Source organism: Salminus brasiliensis, chromosome 24 (genome assembly GCF_030463535.1).
Source record: "Salminus brasiliensis chromosome 24, fSalBra1.hap2, whole genome shotgun sequence".
Lineage (NCBI taxonomy): Eukaryota > Metazoa > Chordata > Actinopteri > Characiformes > Bryconidae > Salminus > Salminus brasiliensis.
Window position 1 is genome coordinate 27744954 of NC_132901.1, and position 19236 is coordinate 27764189.

Below are 19236 nucleotides of genomic sequence, written 5' to 3' on the forward strand. Positions count from 1 at the left end.
TGGTCAATTCTTACACCCCTACTGTCAATCTACTTACACTTGTCCTCCAGCGATGCTTGATTTGCTTTTATTTTTTCGCTTATATTTATCCAAAATAAGAGCTGTGATTATTTAATAAGGCAGTTCCCCATTCCTGATCATGAAGGTAACCCCCCAATACTGTTCAATTGGTCTGACCCATTTCTGAGTTGCCTGTATTTCCACACCGGGCAAAGACAGACATGATGAATTACGGAGAACCAGTCTGTGTTGGTTCTTTCTGAAAAGTTGTGGTGACACCATGGAGGTGGAGGGTGTACCTACACCAGTGAGAGGGAGCAGCTCCTGCCTCACCGCCGCTGCCTCGCAGCTGTAACCAGAACCTTGGAATGCGGCCGCGTTTTGTTCCACCAGCTACTTCAACAACTGGCGCATACCATTACAGGAAAGGGGGGTGTCCCGGTGGGAGAGGGCGCATTTCTGTCGATACGTATTCGTTGTTTTACCATTTTACACGTAAACTTACGCGCTGCTGTGACTGTAAAACACACATTTACGCATTGCTGAATGTAATCTGTCGTTAAAACCCTACTCTAACACCGATGTCACCGTGTAACCCCCCCCCCCGGTAGAGATGGAAGTGGCCTCGCCCGCTGTATTTGATTGACGGCTCCATATTTTCTGTTAGATTTCTGTTGGGCGGCTGGAGAAAGGACGGCGCTGCGGTGTGGCTAATTTCTCTGAGGTAAAATTTGCAAAATTAACGATTTTTTCCGCGAAAAAGTGACACAGATAAACTCCTAAGGGACGATAAGACAAGATTGTGGAGAAAAATTTACATCACCCAGGCGAAGGAGTCCAGAGTTGTGTAATTTACACACAGAGGCAACTTGAATTCCCAATTTCGTCAATTTCAGCTCACAGCGAGGTAAGCGCAAACATAATTAACCCTTAACTCAACTTTAGAAATCAAATATAAGGTTAAAGCGTTAATTTAAAGCACGTCTGTGTGCTAGAACTGCTGTTTTTAGTCCCTAACCCTCAGGACTGAGGGCAAACCCCCCTCAAAACATAGTAAACATGAGCCTTGAAGAAGCTGGCCGTTAGCTGGAGCTCACACGATTAAACAAATATAGAAATAAGGTGGAAATGGAGGTGATATTAGCCTCTAAATCCACATATGAGCTGTATGTGTTGGTGCGGGCTGCATATCTCCACATGTGGACCCGCATGTGGCTGATAACGCTCAGCCCAGTGTGCTGCTGCTGCTGTCAGAATGATCTCAATGAGGTAAACGTGTGTGTGTGTGTGTGTGTGTGTGTGTGTGTGTGTGTGTGTGTGTGTTGTCTCACGTAAAACCTGATGGAGAGAAGTCAGGGGGTCGCGGTCACCCCCTTTCACTTGAGACTTCTCCTTTGACAGCTCGATTGAAGCTTGTTTGGTTCACTAACACACACACACACACACACACACACACACACACACACACACACACACACATATATACATATCTATATCTACACACATGGTCTCACGCGGTTGAGTTGAGAAAATGTGTGTTTTTCGTTTTTAGCTTCGTTTTTTCTTTGTTTCTCTCAAGTGAATCATCATCATCTGAACCGAATCACTGTTCTGAATCGAGCCATATGGTCACGTATAAACACAAACCCACAGGGATGCAGACTGAACAAATGACCCGGTTCTGTTGAGGGGCTCTTTATACTTTTTTTCGTCTCTTTGTTTGTCTGACAGCAGCGAATCGCGAATGAATCGTTCATGTGAATCGATTCTGTCTTCTGACTCGAGCAACGTATATACACGGTAACATAAACACACAGGGCTGTAGATTAAATAAGTGACCTATATATGCATATATAATGATGTATAACTGATATGAATCGGTTATAAACCAGTATAAACTACACTATATATATATATATACCAGTATGTATGCATAACCAGTATGAAATAGGTTAATATTTATTCTAAAATACGCTTTAACATTTTTACATTAAACTGATTCCTATAATTGAGTCTTTTTTAATCTAAACAATTTAGATTAATGTAAATGTCAAAAATCATACAAATATAAAATACACAACTTTAATGATTGCTCTAATAAGCTATAACATATAACGTATTATTACAGTAATGTATGTTTATTTTGTCATATATTAATCTGTATGATTATATACTCTGATGATAAACCCTCTAGAAATATCTGTAGTATTGTTTCACAGTGAATCACTCATTTGAAATGATTCCCTGTTCTGAATCGAGCTGTTCAGGATGGATACAATCACACAGCTATAAAATACACACCTGTTATGATTGCTGTTGAGCTGTATAATGCATATATAATAAGCTATAACATGCAAATTACACAGTGGTCTTATTCATATGCTAGTTTACATTATTATCATTAATTAAGGTTATAAGTATCAGTCGTAATTGTGTTGTTTTACTGTGTTGTTCTTATGCTGTTATTTGTGTGTTCTGAATCCGAATCATCTCATTATAATAAAGTTAGCGCTTGACTTGTGAATCAGTGAATCGTCTACAGAAAGAATCGATTCCGTACACTCAGTGGAGCTCATGGTCTAGCCCCTCGCTCTGTCTCTGTTTCTCGTGCGTGTTTTTTACCCGCTCGTGTGGAGCGTGGAGCGAGCGTTTGGCTCGGCTGTGTGTGCGCGTGTGCGCGCGCGCGCGTGTGTGTGTGTGTGTGTGTGCGCGCTCCCGCGAGGAGAATTGCGTGTCAATGTCAGGCAGAGGTGTGTCGGGCGCGCGGAAACAGAACAACACAAACCCAGAACCGAATGAGGAGTCTGGAGGAGCCGCGGTTTAACAGGGCGTTCCTGCAAGCTGCGACACGAGCTCGCTTACAGACACACGGTTAGCGACAGACATGTGGACTGGACCTCTCTGTCTGTCTGTCTGTCTGTCTGTCTCTGTCTGTCTCTCTCTCTATATCACACTCCATCTCTGTCTCTCTCTCTGTCTGTCTCTCAATCTATATATCACACCCCATCTCTGTCTCTCTCTCTGTCTGTCTGTCTCTCTCTCTATATCACACCCCACCTCTGTCTCTCTCTCTGTCTGTCTCTCTCTCTATATCACACTCCATCTCTGTCTCTCTCTCTCTCTGTCTGTCTCTCTCTCTATATCACACTCCATCTCTGTCTGTCTCTCTCTGTCTGTCTCTCTCTCTATATATCACACCCCATCTCTGTCTCACTCTCTGTCTGTCTGTCTGTCTCTGTCTGTCTCTCTCTCTATATCACACCCCATCTCTGTCTCTCTCTCTGTCTGTCTCTCTCTATATATATCACACTCCATCTCTGTCTGTCTCTCTCTGTCTGTCTCTCTCTCTATATCACACCCCATCTCTGTCTCTCTCTCTCTGTCTGTCTGTCTGTCTCTGTCTGTCTCTCTCTCTATATCACACTCCATCTCTTTCTCTCTCTGTCTGTCTCTCTCTCTATATCACACCCCATCTCTGTCTCTCTCTCTGTCTGTCTCTCTCTCTATATCACACTCCATCTCTGTCTCTCTCTCTCTCTGTCTGTCTGTCTCTCTCTCTATATCACACCCCACCTCTGTCTCTCTTTCTGTCTGTCTCTCTCTATATATCACACCCCATCTCTGTCTCTCTGTCTGTCTCTCTCTCTATATCACACTCCATCTCTGTCTCTCTCTCTCTCTGTCTGTCTGTCTCTCTCTCTATATCACACCCCACCTCTGTCTCTCTCTCTGTCTGTCTCTCTCTCTATATCACACTCCATCTCTGTCTGTCTGTCTGTCTCTGTCTGTCTGTCTCTCTCTTTATATCACACTCCATCTCTGTCTCTCTCTCTGTCTGTCTCTCTCTCTATATCACACTCCATCTCTGTCTCTCTCTCTCTCTGTCTGTCTCTCTCTCTATATCACACTCCATCTCTGTCTCTCTCTCTCTCTGTCTGTCTCTCTCTCTCTATATCACACTCCATCTCTGTCTCTCTCTCTATCTGTCTCTCTCTCTGTCTCTCTCTCTATATATCACACCCAATCTCTGTCTCGCTCTCTGTCTCTCTCTCTCTCTCTATATCACACCCAATCTCTGTCTCTCTCTCTCTCTGTCTCTCTCTCTCTATATCACACCCCATCTCTGTCTCTTTCTCTGTCTGTCTCTCTCTCTATATCACACCCCATCTGTCTCTTTCTCTGTCTGTCTCTCTATATCACACCCCATCTCTGTCTCTCTCTCTCTGTCTGTCTGTCTCTCTCTCTATATCACACCCCATCTCTGTCTCTCTCTCTCTCTGTCTGTCTGTCTCTCTCTCTATATCACACCCCACCTCTGTCTCTCTCTCTGTCTGTCTCTCTCTCTATATCACACCCAATCTCTGTCTCTCTCTCTGTCTCTCTCTCTCTATATCACACCCGACCTCTGTCTCTCTCTCTCTGTCTGTCTCTCTCTCTATATCACACCCCATCTCTGTCTCTCTCTCTGTCTGTCTCTCTCTCTCTCTGTCTCTCTCTATATATCACACTCCATCTCTGTCTCTCTCTCTGTCTGTCTCTCTCTATATATCACACCCCATCTCTGTCTCTCTCTCTGTCTGTCTGTCTATATCACACCCCATCTCTGTCTCTCTCTCTATATCACATCCCATCTGTCTCTCTCTCTCTGTCTGTCTCTCTCTCTATATCACATCCGACCTCTGTCTCTCTCTCTGTCTGTCTCTCTCTATATATCACACCCCATCTCTGTCTCTCTCTCTGTCTGTCTCTCTCTGTAAATCACACCCAATCTCTGTCTCTCTCTCTCTGCCTGTCTCTCTCTCTATATCACACCCCATCTCTGTCTCTCTCTCTATATATCACACCCCATCTCTGTCTCTCTCTCTGTCTGTCTCTCTCTGTAAATCACACCCAATCTCTGTCTCTCTCTCTCTGCCTGTCTCTCTCTCTATATCACACCCCATCTCTGTCTCTCTCTCTCTGTATCACACCCCATCTCTGTCTCTCTCTCCGTCTCTCTCTCTATATCACACCCCATCTGTCTCTCTCTTTGTCTGTCTCTCTCTCTATATTACACCCCATCTCTGTCTCTCTCTCTGTCTGTCTCTCTCTCTATATCACACTCCATCTCTGTCTCTCTCTCTATTTCACACCCCTTCTGTCTCTCTCTCTATATAACACCCCATCTCTGTCTCTCTCTCTGTCTGTCTCTCTCTCTCTATATCACACCTCACCTCTGTCTCTCTCTCTGTCTGTCTCTCTCTCTATATCACACCCCATCTCTGTCTCTCTCTCTGTCTGTCTCTCTCTCTATATCACACCCCATCTGTCTCTCTCTCTATATAACACCCCATCTCTGTCTCTCTCTCTGTCTGTCTCTCTCTCTATATCACACCCCATCTCTGTCTCTCTCTCTGTCTGTCTCTCTCTCTGTATCACACCCCATCTCTGTCTGTCTCTCTCTCTGTCTCTCTCTATATATCACACCCCATCTGTCTCTCTCTCTGTCTGTCTCTCTCTCTATATCACACCCCATCTCTGTCTCTCTCTGTCTGTCTCTCTCTCTATATCACACCCCATCTGTCTCTCTCTCTATATCACACCCCATCTCTGTCTCTCTCTCTGTCTGTCTCTCTCTCTCAGTTCTCTCTCTCTCTGTCTCTCTCTCTGTCTCTCTCTCTCTCTCTCTATCTCTCAGTTCTCTCTCTATCTCTCAGTTCTCTCTCCCCCTCTCTCTCTTACTCTCTCTCTCTCTCTCTCTCTCTCTCTCTCTCTCTCTATCTCTCAGTTCTCTCTCTGTCTCTCTCTCTCTCAGTTCTCTCTCTCTCTCTCTCTCTCTCTCTCTTACTCTCTCTCTCTCTGTCTCAGGCAGGGTGAAGGCAGTGCTCGACTGTAGGGCCTCTGGCTGTATTTCCAGCATAAACTGAGTCATACACTGTTTAAAGGCACAGCAGTTTGTCGTGTTATGGTGTTGTAGAGCTGGAGTTACACTATATGTCCAAATGTTTGTGGACACCTCTTCTAATGAATGCATTCAGCTACTTTATGTTGTGTCCATCGCTGACACATATATGCAAATGCACACACACACACACACACACACAAACACACACACACACACACACACACACACACACAAACACACAAACAGAGCTTGTCTAGTCCCTGTAAAGAAGTACTGCCAATAGAATAGGACTCTCTACCTATCTACTATCAACCTGTTGGCACCATGCTGCCTAATGCCAGGCGTGGGCTAGAGGGGTATAGTACTTTTGGGATGAGTGGGCTAGAGGGGTATAGTACTTTTGGGGATGAGTGGGCTGGAGGGGTATAGTACTTTTGGGGATGAGGTGGGATAATGATCATCCAACATCCTGACCTTACCAACACTCTTGTGGCTGAATGCAATTAAATCTTCACAGCAATGCTCCAAAACCTAGTGGCAAGCCTTCTCACAGTAGAAGCACTTACTAGTGCTTGTTTCTACTGGACAGTAGAAACAGTTACTTCAACAAAGTCTTTTTTTTTTTTAAATACCCTCGATTTCGGAAGAACAGTAGAACATAAGCAGATGTCCCAATACTTTTGGCCACATAGTGTATCAGGGGCTGTATCAATTATAGCTCTGCATTCAGACCAGTTGAGCAACACTGCACACGTTAGAGGACCTATTTAGCTTTGGCACAGTCTGTGTGGGTGTGGATGGTGTCTGTTTTGGGTGGTATGTTTGGGTAGGGCTGCCTGGGTGTTGCTCAATGTTTTCTGAGTTGTTTGGGTCGCACACTTAGCCGTGAACTTTACGTTGGGATCATGACTGCAGGTCCTATGCCTATGGAGGCTGTAGGTAAGGTTTCTGTCCTGTGCTCCTCTTCATCAGTCAGCCGGTCAGTCGGTTACTGGCTGTGGAGCCGCATCCACAGAAATGATGGAGAGCTTTCTCGCTTCCCAACCCACTGGTATGAGAGTTTGTCCATTTATACACAAGGCGAGATCTCTGGTCAGATTGCCTAGGGTGAATCCATTCTGTGCTGCGGGTGGGGGTTGGGGGGTTGGCTTTAGAGGACAGCACATGTTGGACTATAATATAATTAATATTATTCTGTAACGCATGACTGCACACAAACCACTGTGGGCCCGATTGGTCTTCTAAATCTGTGTCCAAATACATTTAATCAAAATGCAGATCTCCATTCACTGGCCCTTGAACACATCCCACCCATAATCTCCATGTCTTTGCATCAGCTTTCAGGGGATGCAGTTGTGTAATCTCGTGGTTTTATTAGGCTGCAGTGGAGGAACCACACAGCTCTTTCAGCAGCTTCGGGTTGGGTGAACTATGACTACCAGTCCTGGTTCTTTCTGAAGGCCTCGGAGAGCTTTTGGATTTTGCAGTGGTGACATCGCTCACTTCAACAACATGTCTCTTTCTGATCTTAGATGCTGTAGTTTGACATCAGTTATGGCGGGAGCTACCTGTAGGCCCATGATGACATTTTAGGATTGTTGGAGATGTCTTTACTCATCTTGTGGTCTGGGGCTCTTGGGCTGAACTTGTTTGGCTGGTCTGTCTGTTCTGAGATCTTTTTAAAACCCTCTACAGACTCCTCTGCATCTCCACCCTTCTTACTGAAGGCCTCAGAGAGCTCTCTGGATCTGGCCATGATGGTGATCTTCTTCACTCCTCTCCTCACTTCAACAACCATCAACAGCAGACCAGACAAAACCTTTGAGGTTTAAATAAGACAGACTCCTCCAGAATAATCCTCTCCAACCATGTTCTGACCATCTGCAGCTGATGTTCTGCACCTGAGTCTGATTCTACACATTTAAAGGAGTAATATCTCCTCAGAGAAAATTTTAATTTCTATGAATTACATTTTATAAATGATGATTAAAGACATTTCATTCAGTTAGATTACCTCCATCTCTCAGTGTCCAATCTCCAGATTAAAAAAGACTGACTATTGGCCAATTCACCATCTACTCTGACCTACAGCTGTGTGCAGCTGGCTGGGAGCTACCTCAAAGCTACCTAAAGACTGTATGCACTGGGCACAATAAAGGAGACTGGTTTCTAGCAGCATTTATTACTTATTTACTAGTAATTTATTACAATTATGATACATATTCTTATACCACCCAGTCCTAGCACATCTACAAAATCATCAATCTACAGCATCAGTTGGATAATAGCAACACATTTGTTTTTAATTTGTTGACTATTTTAATAATGGGGCAGTTTTATTGTTATGTGACGAGATGCCAAAAAACCATGATGGTGTAATAGCGTGTTGAATTGCAGCGCTGATGACTAAGAGAAAAGATTTGCCATAGTGGAATAAAGACATTCATTATGTCAAGGCATTCATTGTGTAACAGCAGTAACACCAACGCTCATCTACATCAGAATGGGACAACGTATCTTGGAATTGAATGATATGTTGACGGCCTAATGAACGGATAAAGAGGCACTGATCATGTAACAGTGCAGGATTAGTCTTTATTGTTGGCCAGAACTAGGGCAGTGTATTAGGGAACCGGCCCGGAACATGGACAGTGTCACGGAGTTGCGTAAAACAATGTGACAGATATTGGCGCCGCTGTTCACTGACTGAACAGTGATGTAGAACAGCCCGGCCTGGTATACGCATACTGTAACAGTGGGCGGCGGTGTGATGACAGAGTAGCAGGGTTGAGAAGCTGGATATGTCTTATCAGATTTGTGTCTCTGATTCAAGATAAAGTATCTGTGATTTCTCCAGATACTATAAATCCTAAGAGATGAAGGTAATCTAACTAAACTCACACTAATTAAACTCATTACTACTTCAGATGTGTAGAATTAGAGTCAGGTGCAGAACATCAGCTGCAGATGATCAGAACGTGGTTCGAGAGGATTCTGGAGGAGATCGTGAGAGGTGAAGATCACCATGGCCAGATCCAAAGAGCTCTCTGAGGGGTTGTAGATGCTGTAGATGTTGTAGATGTAGATCTTTTAAAAAATCTCAGAATAATTAGAAATCAGACGTTCCACTGTCCACTAAATCATTTACAAGTGGAACCACTGACCACCATGACCAGGTCCAGACCATCCTAGCAGGTTCACCACAAGGACAGACCACAATGTCTAAAATGTCCTCACAGGACCTACAGGTACATCTTGTCACAGGTGATTTGGATGTTCTGGATGTACACATCTGCCTAATGTGACCAGTGGCCTACTTACCCTGTTTTCATATAGAACCTAGAACATATATATATATATGTTCTAGGTTCATAGGTCCTAAATCAGTATGCAGTTGTAGTGCGAGTATCTTGTACTTACTGGCTTAAAGTGTACTGTAAATACCTGGATAATGAACATTGCCCACTTTTAAGGGGATTATTTGAAAACAATTCATTGAACGTGATTGATCACTGACCCCAGCTGCGGTCAGTCAGCCAGTACACTTGATCGATTGATTGTACATCAGTGTGTCACTTACCTGTGCTGAATCTGTCACAAACAGCGATTGATTTTGCTGGGTGCGTGGTGTTTTCACTTTATTTTCTCATGCTAGACCTGTGAAAACCTGCCACCAGAAGCTTGCAGGACAAATCCTGCATCATTTCTTCGGTAATACATGGTTATGCATGGCCTTAAAAACAGTATATGTCCTTCTAAGTACATGCAAAGCCTCACTTCAGTTCAAGACTAGATCTGCAGGATGTTCTACAGGAGCTCCCACTGTAAATTAGACCTTGGTCTTAGTGGTTTAACTTCCACTGTATAAATACAAAGCAGTTTTCTGGTGTACCAATATGGCTTTGGTGGGCTGCACCTGTGTTTTTAAAGGCTTTCACAAGCCAACAACTGTACTGAACTCTCAGTGTGAACCTCTCTGGGTCTGAGAAAACATAGAGGCACACTCGTGCATCCTCAGGTAAATAAAAGAAAGCTGAAAAAGCTGAAAAAGAGCATGTAACACTGCAATGTCAGAAAGCTTGGCTAACGTAGTGACAGCGTGACAGAGGTGACTTTGCAAACTCCTCTGCTCTGTGGCCCGGCTCCAGACACAGTCGCTGTGGGGCCAGGCAGCACAATAACCCCTCTGTTCCCACGCATCGTCCCAGTCCCAGCCGCTTCATACGGGCTATTTTTACCCGCCCGTGGGCTCCTCTCTCCTTCCATTCACTCTTTTTCTCTCGCCTCGGTGTTGCCGCTCGCCTTGCGTACGTGCGCAGAGGCGGGTAGGTCTCGCGTGCCGAAACCTACGGGGGAGTTCCTCTTGGCCAAACGACAGGAGTGTGAAAACTAAGAAGATTCCTGCTTCACCCTTCAGAGGAGATCGATACTAGCTTTGGAAGACCTTTGGAAGTCAGTTACTGAGTAGTCATCTCTCACTCCTGTGCTAGAAAGTTGGACATGATGGCATGATGGCCCAATTTGCATGTATGAAGTTATCTCCATCTGTTTCCACTTGATGTGCCCTGGCTTCAAGGTCGCGACCACATGGTCTATGTGTGTGTGTGAGAAAGAGAGAAGCAGATTTTTACAACAAAACCAAACAACGACTTGCCAATCACTGTGTTTCTAATCAGGGCTGCACAATATCTGGTTTCAGCATCGTCAAAGTACGCTATATTGACAAAAGTATTGGGACACCTGCTCATTCACAGCTTCTTCTGAAAGCAAGGGTATTCAAGGCTTATCCTGCTTTTGTTGGAGTATCTTTACTGTCTTTACTGTCCAGAGAAGAAGGCTTTCTACTAGATTCTGGAGAAGCATTGCTGTGAGGATTTGATTGCTTTCAGCGACAAGACAGAGGTTTACAGAGATCAGAATGTTGGATTATACCTCCATCTCATCCCCAACTCCCAAACCCATCCCAACATTATTGAATAATGCACCAGCCATCATTCCAGAGCTCACAGTTCTTCCGTCTCAAGGAAGGTTATAAAGACCCTCTCAATACTGAAGGGTCTTTATAACCTTCCAGCCCAATAGGCAAAGGCCAATAGGTGCCAATAGATTCAAGGCTCTGTGTCAGCAACGGGTGCAACTTAAAGTAGCTGAATGCATTTACTGAAATGGGTGTCCACAAACATTTGGACATATAGTGTGGAAACCTCCACAATCAGTTCTCAATCTATGTTTTGCACAAAAAAGGAACGGGTGTGACCCAAATATTGTAGTGTGCGGGGCTTTGAATAGACAATAGGCCCAGATCAGAAGACCCAGAGTAGGTATCGGCCGCCGGAGAGGTAGAGATGAAAGCTGGAGCGAAGGTGTTTGTTGCTGTTGCTACACTGGTTCCACTCAGCTGCTCTTTTAAAGTGGGAGTGATGTATGCCTCTCCATTGCTGTGGGAAACAGAGAAAACATGAAATGAGGGAGGGCGAGAGAGGGAAGAAAGAGACAGCGAGGACTGTTTTGGCACCTCTCAGTGTCTCCATGGTGGCTGGTGGTGCTGCTCTTTCTCTTTGCCTTTTCTTTCCTTCACCCAAGTCCTTCTTTTCTCTTTGAGGACTGGAGACCGACAAGGAGGTAAACGCTGAAGTGAAAGTGTGGTAGTATGACCAAACAAACGTGCACACACGTTTTTAATTAGGGATGACTTTGCAGAAACATCTGAAATACAGAGGCCAAGTAAGAGTCATTTCCTCTTGCCATCAATAAGGTGAAGTTAATCTTGGTCTTATCTGTCCACAAGACATTTTCCACAACTCTGCAGCTTACAGAAATCTTGCAGCCTATCACACTGCAACCTGATCATACCTAACTAGCGGTTTGCATCTTGCAGTGTAGCCTTGGGCCTGTAGACAGAAGATAAGATCTTAGATAAATCCACACCTGCCTCTACAGAGTGTTTCTGATCTGAGAGACAGATATCTGAGGATGTTTCTTCACCGTGGTATGAATTCTTCAGTCATCAGTTGAGGAGGTCTACCAGTGCCCTTATGGCCACTTAGCTAACAAGTTCTCCTTCTTCATAGGAATGTTTGAAAGTGAGCCTAAGGCCCCTCACCATTTCCCAGCCTTTTAACAGGTTCTTAGACTTTCATTGCTCCTCCGGGCTCGTCCAACATTGCAACTGCGACGTTAGCACTGCCCAGCTTGCTTAGTGGAAACTAGCATTACTTTAGAAACTAGTGGAAACTAGCATTACTTTAGAAACTAGTGGAAACTAGCATTACTTTAGAAACTAGTGGAAACTAGTTTGCGTGGCAAACACTTAAAAGCGAAGTGCAGATTTTTTTTTTATTATTAAAGGGGGATGTGTAACAGCAGGCTTGGCTGGACTATGTTCATGATGTTATGGCTGTATATCGTCATTTACTGCAGGACCACGGCTATAGCCATCCTTTAACATAGTGCTAATGCCAAAGTGAACGCTTACTCGTATCAAAACTCAACTAGTTTCATACTTTTTCAAGTGGATTCCAACATTATTTGGCATCCTACATCTATAAAATTGCCTCCTTGGTGGGGTTTGAGACGAGTGTAATTTATGCATGCAGATTAAATGATCCTAAAAGATGAATTATGGCTTCAGTAAGTTAGCCACATTAGCCTGGTAGTTGTATTGCAAGATGAAACAGTGACACTGTCGCATCATTTTTATGAGGTGTGAGCTCTTTCTGGCCCTGATTTAGCAACCCAGCAAAAGGAAAAGGAAACTGTAACCTGTCTAATGGGAATAAGAGCCCATTGTCATGCCTAAAGCATGCTTGTATGGCCAAACACACAGTTTTTTTTAATGAGGATACCAACAGAAGACTTCATGAGGCTGGAATGACCAGAGTTCTTTCCTCTTGCCATCTCTCTGACACAAGTTGATCTTGGTCTCCACCAAGACCTTTTTCCAGACCTCTGCAGATTCTTCCCATGCTTTCTAGCAAACTGAAACCCGACCATCCTAACCAGTGGTTTGCATCTTGCAGAGTAGCCTTCTGTGGACAGCAGTCTTTCATAAATCCACACCTGCCTTCTGGAGAGAGTTTCTGATCTGTGAGACAGGTGTGTGGGGATTTTTACTACCAGTCCTTTAAAGCGGCATTAGGCAAAAATTGCATTTTGCTCATGGGTCCCCCTATAGGTGAAGAGTGTAATTCAGTGTAATTCACACCTTTACATTTTATAAGCTGAGCAATAGAGAAGCATTACAGGAGTTACGCAGTTCTCGTGAGCATTATTCTACCTGCATGTTTTCTACCTATTGTTTTCTGGTTTATCAGCCTTAGACTGCATGTTGACCCCAAAAATGACCAAAATCCTACAGTCAGCAATTACTAATTTCTACAAACTAAAACTAATATGAAAACGCCTTTATTAAGATCCGAGAATATGTTCATAAACCAAAGGTGAATGGTTTTAATCTAAACTATTTACGAAGGCACTGAATGTATAAATCCCACCCTGTTGCTTGTGCAATTCACTAATCTAAAACAGAGCTAGATGAAAACCAGACAAGCTATTTATGCAGGAAAACAGGATGAACCCACAGAGCCAGAACCAACAAATCTGTCTTGAAAACATGCAGTATGCCCTGATTAGATAATTCACTTTTAATTTCCACTCCAGCTCCAGTTCCTCACGCTCAGTATTGTCAGTATTATCAGTCTGTATGCTTGCGCTGTCAATACCTTTCCCCTGCATAGCTGAGTGAACAGGCTGTGTTTCTGTGTACACTGGGGCCTGTGTGTGTGTGTGTGTGTGTGTGTGTGTGTGTGTGTAAGTGTGATTGCAGTGAGTCTGTGGCATAGAACATTGTCACCTTTTCAACTTCAGTGAACACACACCTGTGTCCCCTTGGAGAGCGTGTTGGCTGATGTATGCACACACATACACACACACACATACACATTCATTCATTCTCTCTCTGTTTGTACGTTAACACATACTCAGCTGAACTTCAGTGAGCTCTGTCTGCAGGTTGATTCCAGCAGATATGGTTGTTAAAGAATCCACCAAACTGAGGAATATTTCTATGGTGCCGTCCGAGTGAAATTTTATTTATCTATTCTGTTAATGATTGCAAACAAATTATCAGTGATAATCGACTGCATATTACAGATATCAGTACACATCAGTCAGCCATAACATTAGCAGACAGTGAGGTGAAAAACATTGGTTCCAATGGTCCCTGTCAGGGGTGGGTGTAGCGGCAAGCAAGTTTTTGAAGGACTAACATGTCTGAGGAACTTTGACAAGAACCTAGTTGTTCTGATGTTCTAGACGACTGGGTCAGAACATCTCCAAAACATCAGGCAGGTCTTGTGGGGTGTTCTTGCTACCTATGAAAAGTGCAGCACGGAAGGACCACCAGTGAACCGACGACTCCTAAGGCTCACCGATGTTAATGGAGGTCCCACCTCACAATATACAGTCTAAAAAGGTACCAGAGGCCTTGTGGAGTCCATGCCTTGATGGGTCAGAGCTGTTTTTATGGCGTTTTATGAACACAGGTTTGTATAATGTTAGGAAACAGGAGATTTTACAATTTCGTTGCATTGTTTTTGGCCCCTCTCTCAACACCGACACTACACGTGGCCCCCAAAAGACAAAGCTCTTGGGCACCTCATTAATAGCGCCTGGCACAATTACGACCTCCATCACAGACTCTCCCTATCTCGTCTTCCATTCCTCTCTCACTCACAGACACACACATACACATACACACACAACATGTCCATAGATCACACACACCCTCTCAGCTGGACCGAGTGAACCTCCACACACTAACAGTGTGCTGTGACATTCTACATGACATTTACTTTGCACTAACTGCTAAAGGTCTCTCTCCCACTCTCTTCCTCTCTCTCTTATGAATATGTGCACACACACTTGCTCAGGCTTGTGGTGTAACCACAGCATACCTCAACCCTCAACACCTTGGTATGACTAAACTGTCCCAAATAGCACATAGGTATAAAACATACACCTAAGACTCGGCCAAGTAGCGCTTGAAGGTAACAGCACATAAGGCCTGAAGATTAAACATGAAGACTTTGCTGTTTAGAAATGCAGAATGTGTCCAAATATTTGTGGACACCCATTTTAATGAATGCATTCAGCTACTTTAGGTTGCAGCCATTGCGACTGACACAGATATGCAGATGCACACACATGACTTTCTAGTCTAGTCCCTGTAGAGAAAGAAATATTGCCAGTCGAATAGGACTCTCTGGCACCTATTGGAACCCAGTGTGACTTACTTCAGTCTGTAAACATAAACCTGAATGAGGTCCCATAATGAGGTTTGTGGAACCAGGAGTAGTTCTTCTATGGCACCACTTAAAGCACCTTCATTTCAAAGAGTCTGGGTGTAATTTCTTTTTGGCCCGTGTACAAAGACGTGACAGCAGTGGAGAACCCTGTGGGACGATTAGTCATGTTCACAGAAAACCTAGGATGTTCTCTGACCTCCAGCTTGTCCGAAAATGTCACGGCGTAGGATACCCAAGTGTCCCATAACAGAAGGCCTAAAAATACTTCCTTAATAACCCCCTAAATATGGCCTGCAACTCTAAACGACACCCAGCATGCCTCTCGAGACCTCGCTAACCAGAAACCCCAGCACCAGAAATCGTCTCCTAGAGTTTTAGCACAGGAACAAGGAGAAAGGAACAGGCCTTTGAGATAGTAAGATGGAGGGAGGAGTATTTCTTACTGTGCTGAAGGTCATCTCAACATGGCGAGTGCGTCGGAAAAGGGAGGGGGAATATGAGAGTTAGCAAGAAGCTCACAAGGCCGTAATAATCCCACAAAGCTTAGCACACACACTTCCTACATATTCTGTGATCATATGTATCCTAATCTCCCTCCCAAGATAGATTATATACCCTAATCACTTTCTCGCCCTCTCTGTGTCTGTTTCACTCTCACTCTCTCGCTCTCCATTCTCCTGCGCCTGACCTTCTTCTGCTGAACAATTGTTTGGGTTTACTCTGATAAGTTCTTGGCCGAGTTCCTCTCTTGATTTAAAACATTCAGTATCCTTTTCTCCGCTCCAGTCGCTTCAGAAGCAAGGTCACCTTTTTTGGCCGTCCAGGCTGGATCCAGCCTCCAGCCATGACCGTTCTAAAGGAAACCTCCAGAACTTCCTGATCGCAGATTGCTATAAATCACAGCCCCGGGCTCACAGCTGTTGCAGCTTACTGCGAGATGAGAACCCTTCAGCGTTTCTTGTTTTAGCATAACCTGCTCTCACGTATGTTTCTGGCTGATTTACAGTCATTGGATGATGATTTAAACTGCCTTGGAGTTAATGAGGTAATTGCTGCTCATCCAAGCCGTGCCTTATTTAGCTGGGCATTTATAAAAGTCTTGGGTTTGTGTAGAAATGCTTTTATTGTTCTGGAGACAGTTTCTCAAGACCTGCCAGGAGCTTATCCAGCAGCATTGGATGTCAATTTGACATCAGAAGGACGTTGCGACAGATTTTGATTCTAGTTGAAAATAAATCAGGTTGACATCGAAATCAAAGTCACATATCTGTCAAAAACCAACATTGAGTTGATCAATTTCTAACGTTAGACAGACGTTGGATTTTGGCCACCTTAACTCACAACTTCACAACAGAATATCATCAATATATTTCTACGTAAAAACTACATTGGCATTAGGCATCCGGACATAAAATTTGGTCATCTGACATCATAACCTACATTCAACCAGTTAACAAGTCTATTGACATTGGTGGTCAGCTGGGTAGCATGGGATCTTATAGTAGGGGTTCCCAGTCCCAGTCTTTTCATTATATGTCCCTCTTCTAGACTTACATTTACATTTACTCTTCCATGTATGAATAATGTTACACAGGTATAAGAATATAGAAGTAGGAGTCTAACCAAAGGACTCTTATTGGTTTAGAGTGGTGTTATTGTCTGGTGGTCCATGACGAGCAGGTCTTTTGGGAATCGCTGGTTTATAGTGATTAAAAGCTTCAGAGCAAGTTTCTCCAGGTCATTGACTGCTGCTTCCTGTATCTCGAGTGGTCTGTGTGTTTGAGGGCTTGGTGGAAAATGAAGTGACGACTTTATCGATTGGAAACCAGAGAGAGAACCTTAGATGTAAGATAATGGTGTTGTGTTTAGGAGGTCTGTTTAAAGGTTTAGAGACGTTAGAGGAGAAGTTGTAGATCTGGGATAGTGTAGTAGTTTAGGTGTAGCTTCAGAAGTGGATGCTTGAGTTGTCTATTTTAGATGCTTAGATCTTAGATGAAGAGCTTCAATTAAAAACACCTGGGTTAAAACCCTTCGGGCCAAATGTATAAAAGTAGCTATTTCTACACATGAAACAACAGTTGACAAGATAAAAGACGGAATGCATAGGATATAAAGATCAAATGCAAAAAAAACTTTTAATGAAAGAGAAATATAAAGCAAAAACAACATATATGTAAAAAATAAATAGAAAATTGCTGTTTTTTTTATTAATAACCTGATTTCACATTGCCTTTGTTCTAATTACTTTATATGTAATGAATGTAATTGAGCAAATCTGTAAATTCTGCCTCATTATGTAATATGAAAACAAGTGCTTACCAACCCAATCAGAGCATCTGTGGATAATCAATGACGAACCATCAAGATATATTTGTTGGCCTAGGCCAGATATCACAATGCAAACAATGCAAACAATGACTTTATATCTGTCTCTTATACTGTATGGCTCCCCACTTGTCCTTTTGGTTTGTTTATGTTGTGATACACTATATGGACAAAAGTATTGGGACACCTGCTCATTCCATTGTTTCTTCCGAAATCAAGGCAATTAAAAAAGAGATCATCTTCATTGTTTTGGAGAACCTGTCTCTACTGTCCAAGGTAGAATGCTTTCTACTAGATTCTACTAGAGCATTTCTATAGGGATTTAATAGCATTGAGCCACATGAACATTCGTGAGGTCGGGATATTGGCTGGTCACCACCCCACCTCGTCCCCAACTCCCCTACTCATCCCAAAACTACTGGATGGAGCTCCTCCACCGTCATTCCAGAGAACACAGTTCTTCCACTGCTCCACAGCTCCTCAATGCTGGGGGGCTTTATACCCCTCTACTAGCCCACGCCTGGCATTAGGCAGCATGGAGCCAATAGGGTCATGATGATGATCTGCTCCAGAGAGTCCTATTCTACTGGCAGTACTTCTTCTCCACAGGGACTAGACAAGCTGTGTGTGTGTGCATGTCACAGCCATGTCAGCAACCTGGTAGTTGAATGCACTCGTTAGAAGGGGTGTCCTCAAACATTTGGACATGTAGTGTTCTTTGTCGTTTCTTTGGCTTCCAGCTCCACCCCCATCCAAAACCAATGTAGAAAGCTTTATTTTTAAGACTGTATATTGAACAAGCTTCTGAGCTGTTTCTCAGAGCCTCCTGCCAAACCATGTGTGATAGTGTTCCCATTATTTTTAGAAGAGGTGATAACTAATATGCATAATGTACCTGCCTAAGTCTTCTAAATGCAAACCTCATTATTTTTGTCTCTCAATCCTGGCGTTCGCAACGGTTCTTCTACTTATATTTGCCTGTGTTTGTAGGGCTCTGTTTTCTGGAGTTGCTCTGTTCTCGCCACTGACCAAAGGTTCGAGGGCAGCTTATCCGAAACAGGGGTGCACAGAGAGCAGAATTGAGGGGGTCAAAGCGCTGCCTGGGTGAGAATAAAAGAGAGAAAGACTGGAAAAGGGGGCGTGAGGCAGGCGCTGGCATGGGAACAAGGCAGAGCTGAAAGGAAGAGAAAGTGTGCCAGCAGGGTTGTTTATCGCTTCTCGACTAGGGCTCATTTTGAAAATGTGTGTGTGTAAGATAGGGAGAAGGAAATGTTTGTTTTTAACATTTTCAGGACTAAAAAAGTTCTGATTGTGCAAGGAAATACGAAAAAACAAGGCTAACCTACAGTGGGTGGCCTTTAAAAGTGCTCTTGGGAAACATGCTTTGTTTCTAAAATTAAAAGCTAAGTTAATCTTGTTTTGGTTGCTAAGGGTTAAGGTTGAGAATGACTCTGAAAAGGGTGCAGTAAATAAGAACCACCGTCAGTTCTTTAAAAAAAAAGTAAATAAGACTTTTCCTAGAACCATACACTCAACCTAAAAACATGAAGTAACATTGATTGTATTTTTAGGCTTTAGGCGAATTTAACAGTTATATTACACACTCTTACTCTCACAAACTCTATTTTAAAGTTGAAAAACTTCCACATAATGAAAAGGTTCTTGCACGGTGCCATAAAATAATCACTATGGTTCCATAAAGAACCTTTTCAAGATCACTGC

The 19236-nt window shown here is 43.5% G+C and overlaps 1 protein-coding gene across 3 annotated transcripts in view; it reads left to right on the plus strand.

Annotated features, from left to right (window-relative positions):
• Nucleotides 1-677: 677 nt before the first annotated feature.
• Nucleotides 678-19236, plus strand: part of ndrg2 (NDRG family member 2) — a 40775-nt gene continuing 22216 nt past the window's right edge. The window contains exon 1 of one of the 3 annotated variants that reach the window (XM_072669602.1): nucleotides 678-907. The gene's annotated coding sequence lies outside the window, so the exon portion shown is untranslated. Of the gene's footprint in view, nucleotides 908-2720; nucleotides 2872-19236 lie in introns of those variants that run through there. The other 2 variants (XM_072669603.1, XM_072669604.1) reach the window with 2 other exon arrangements.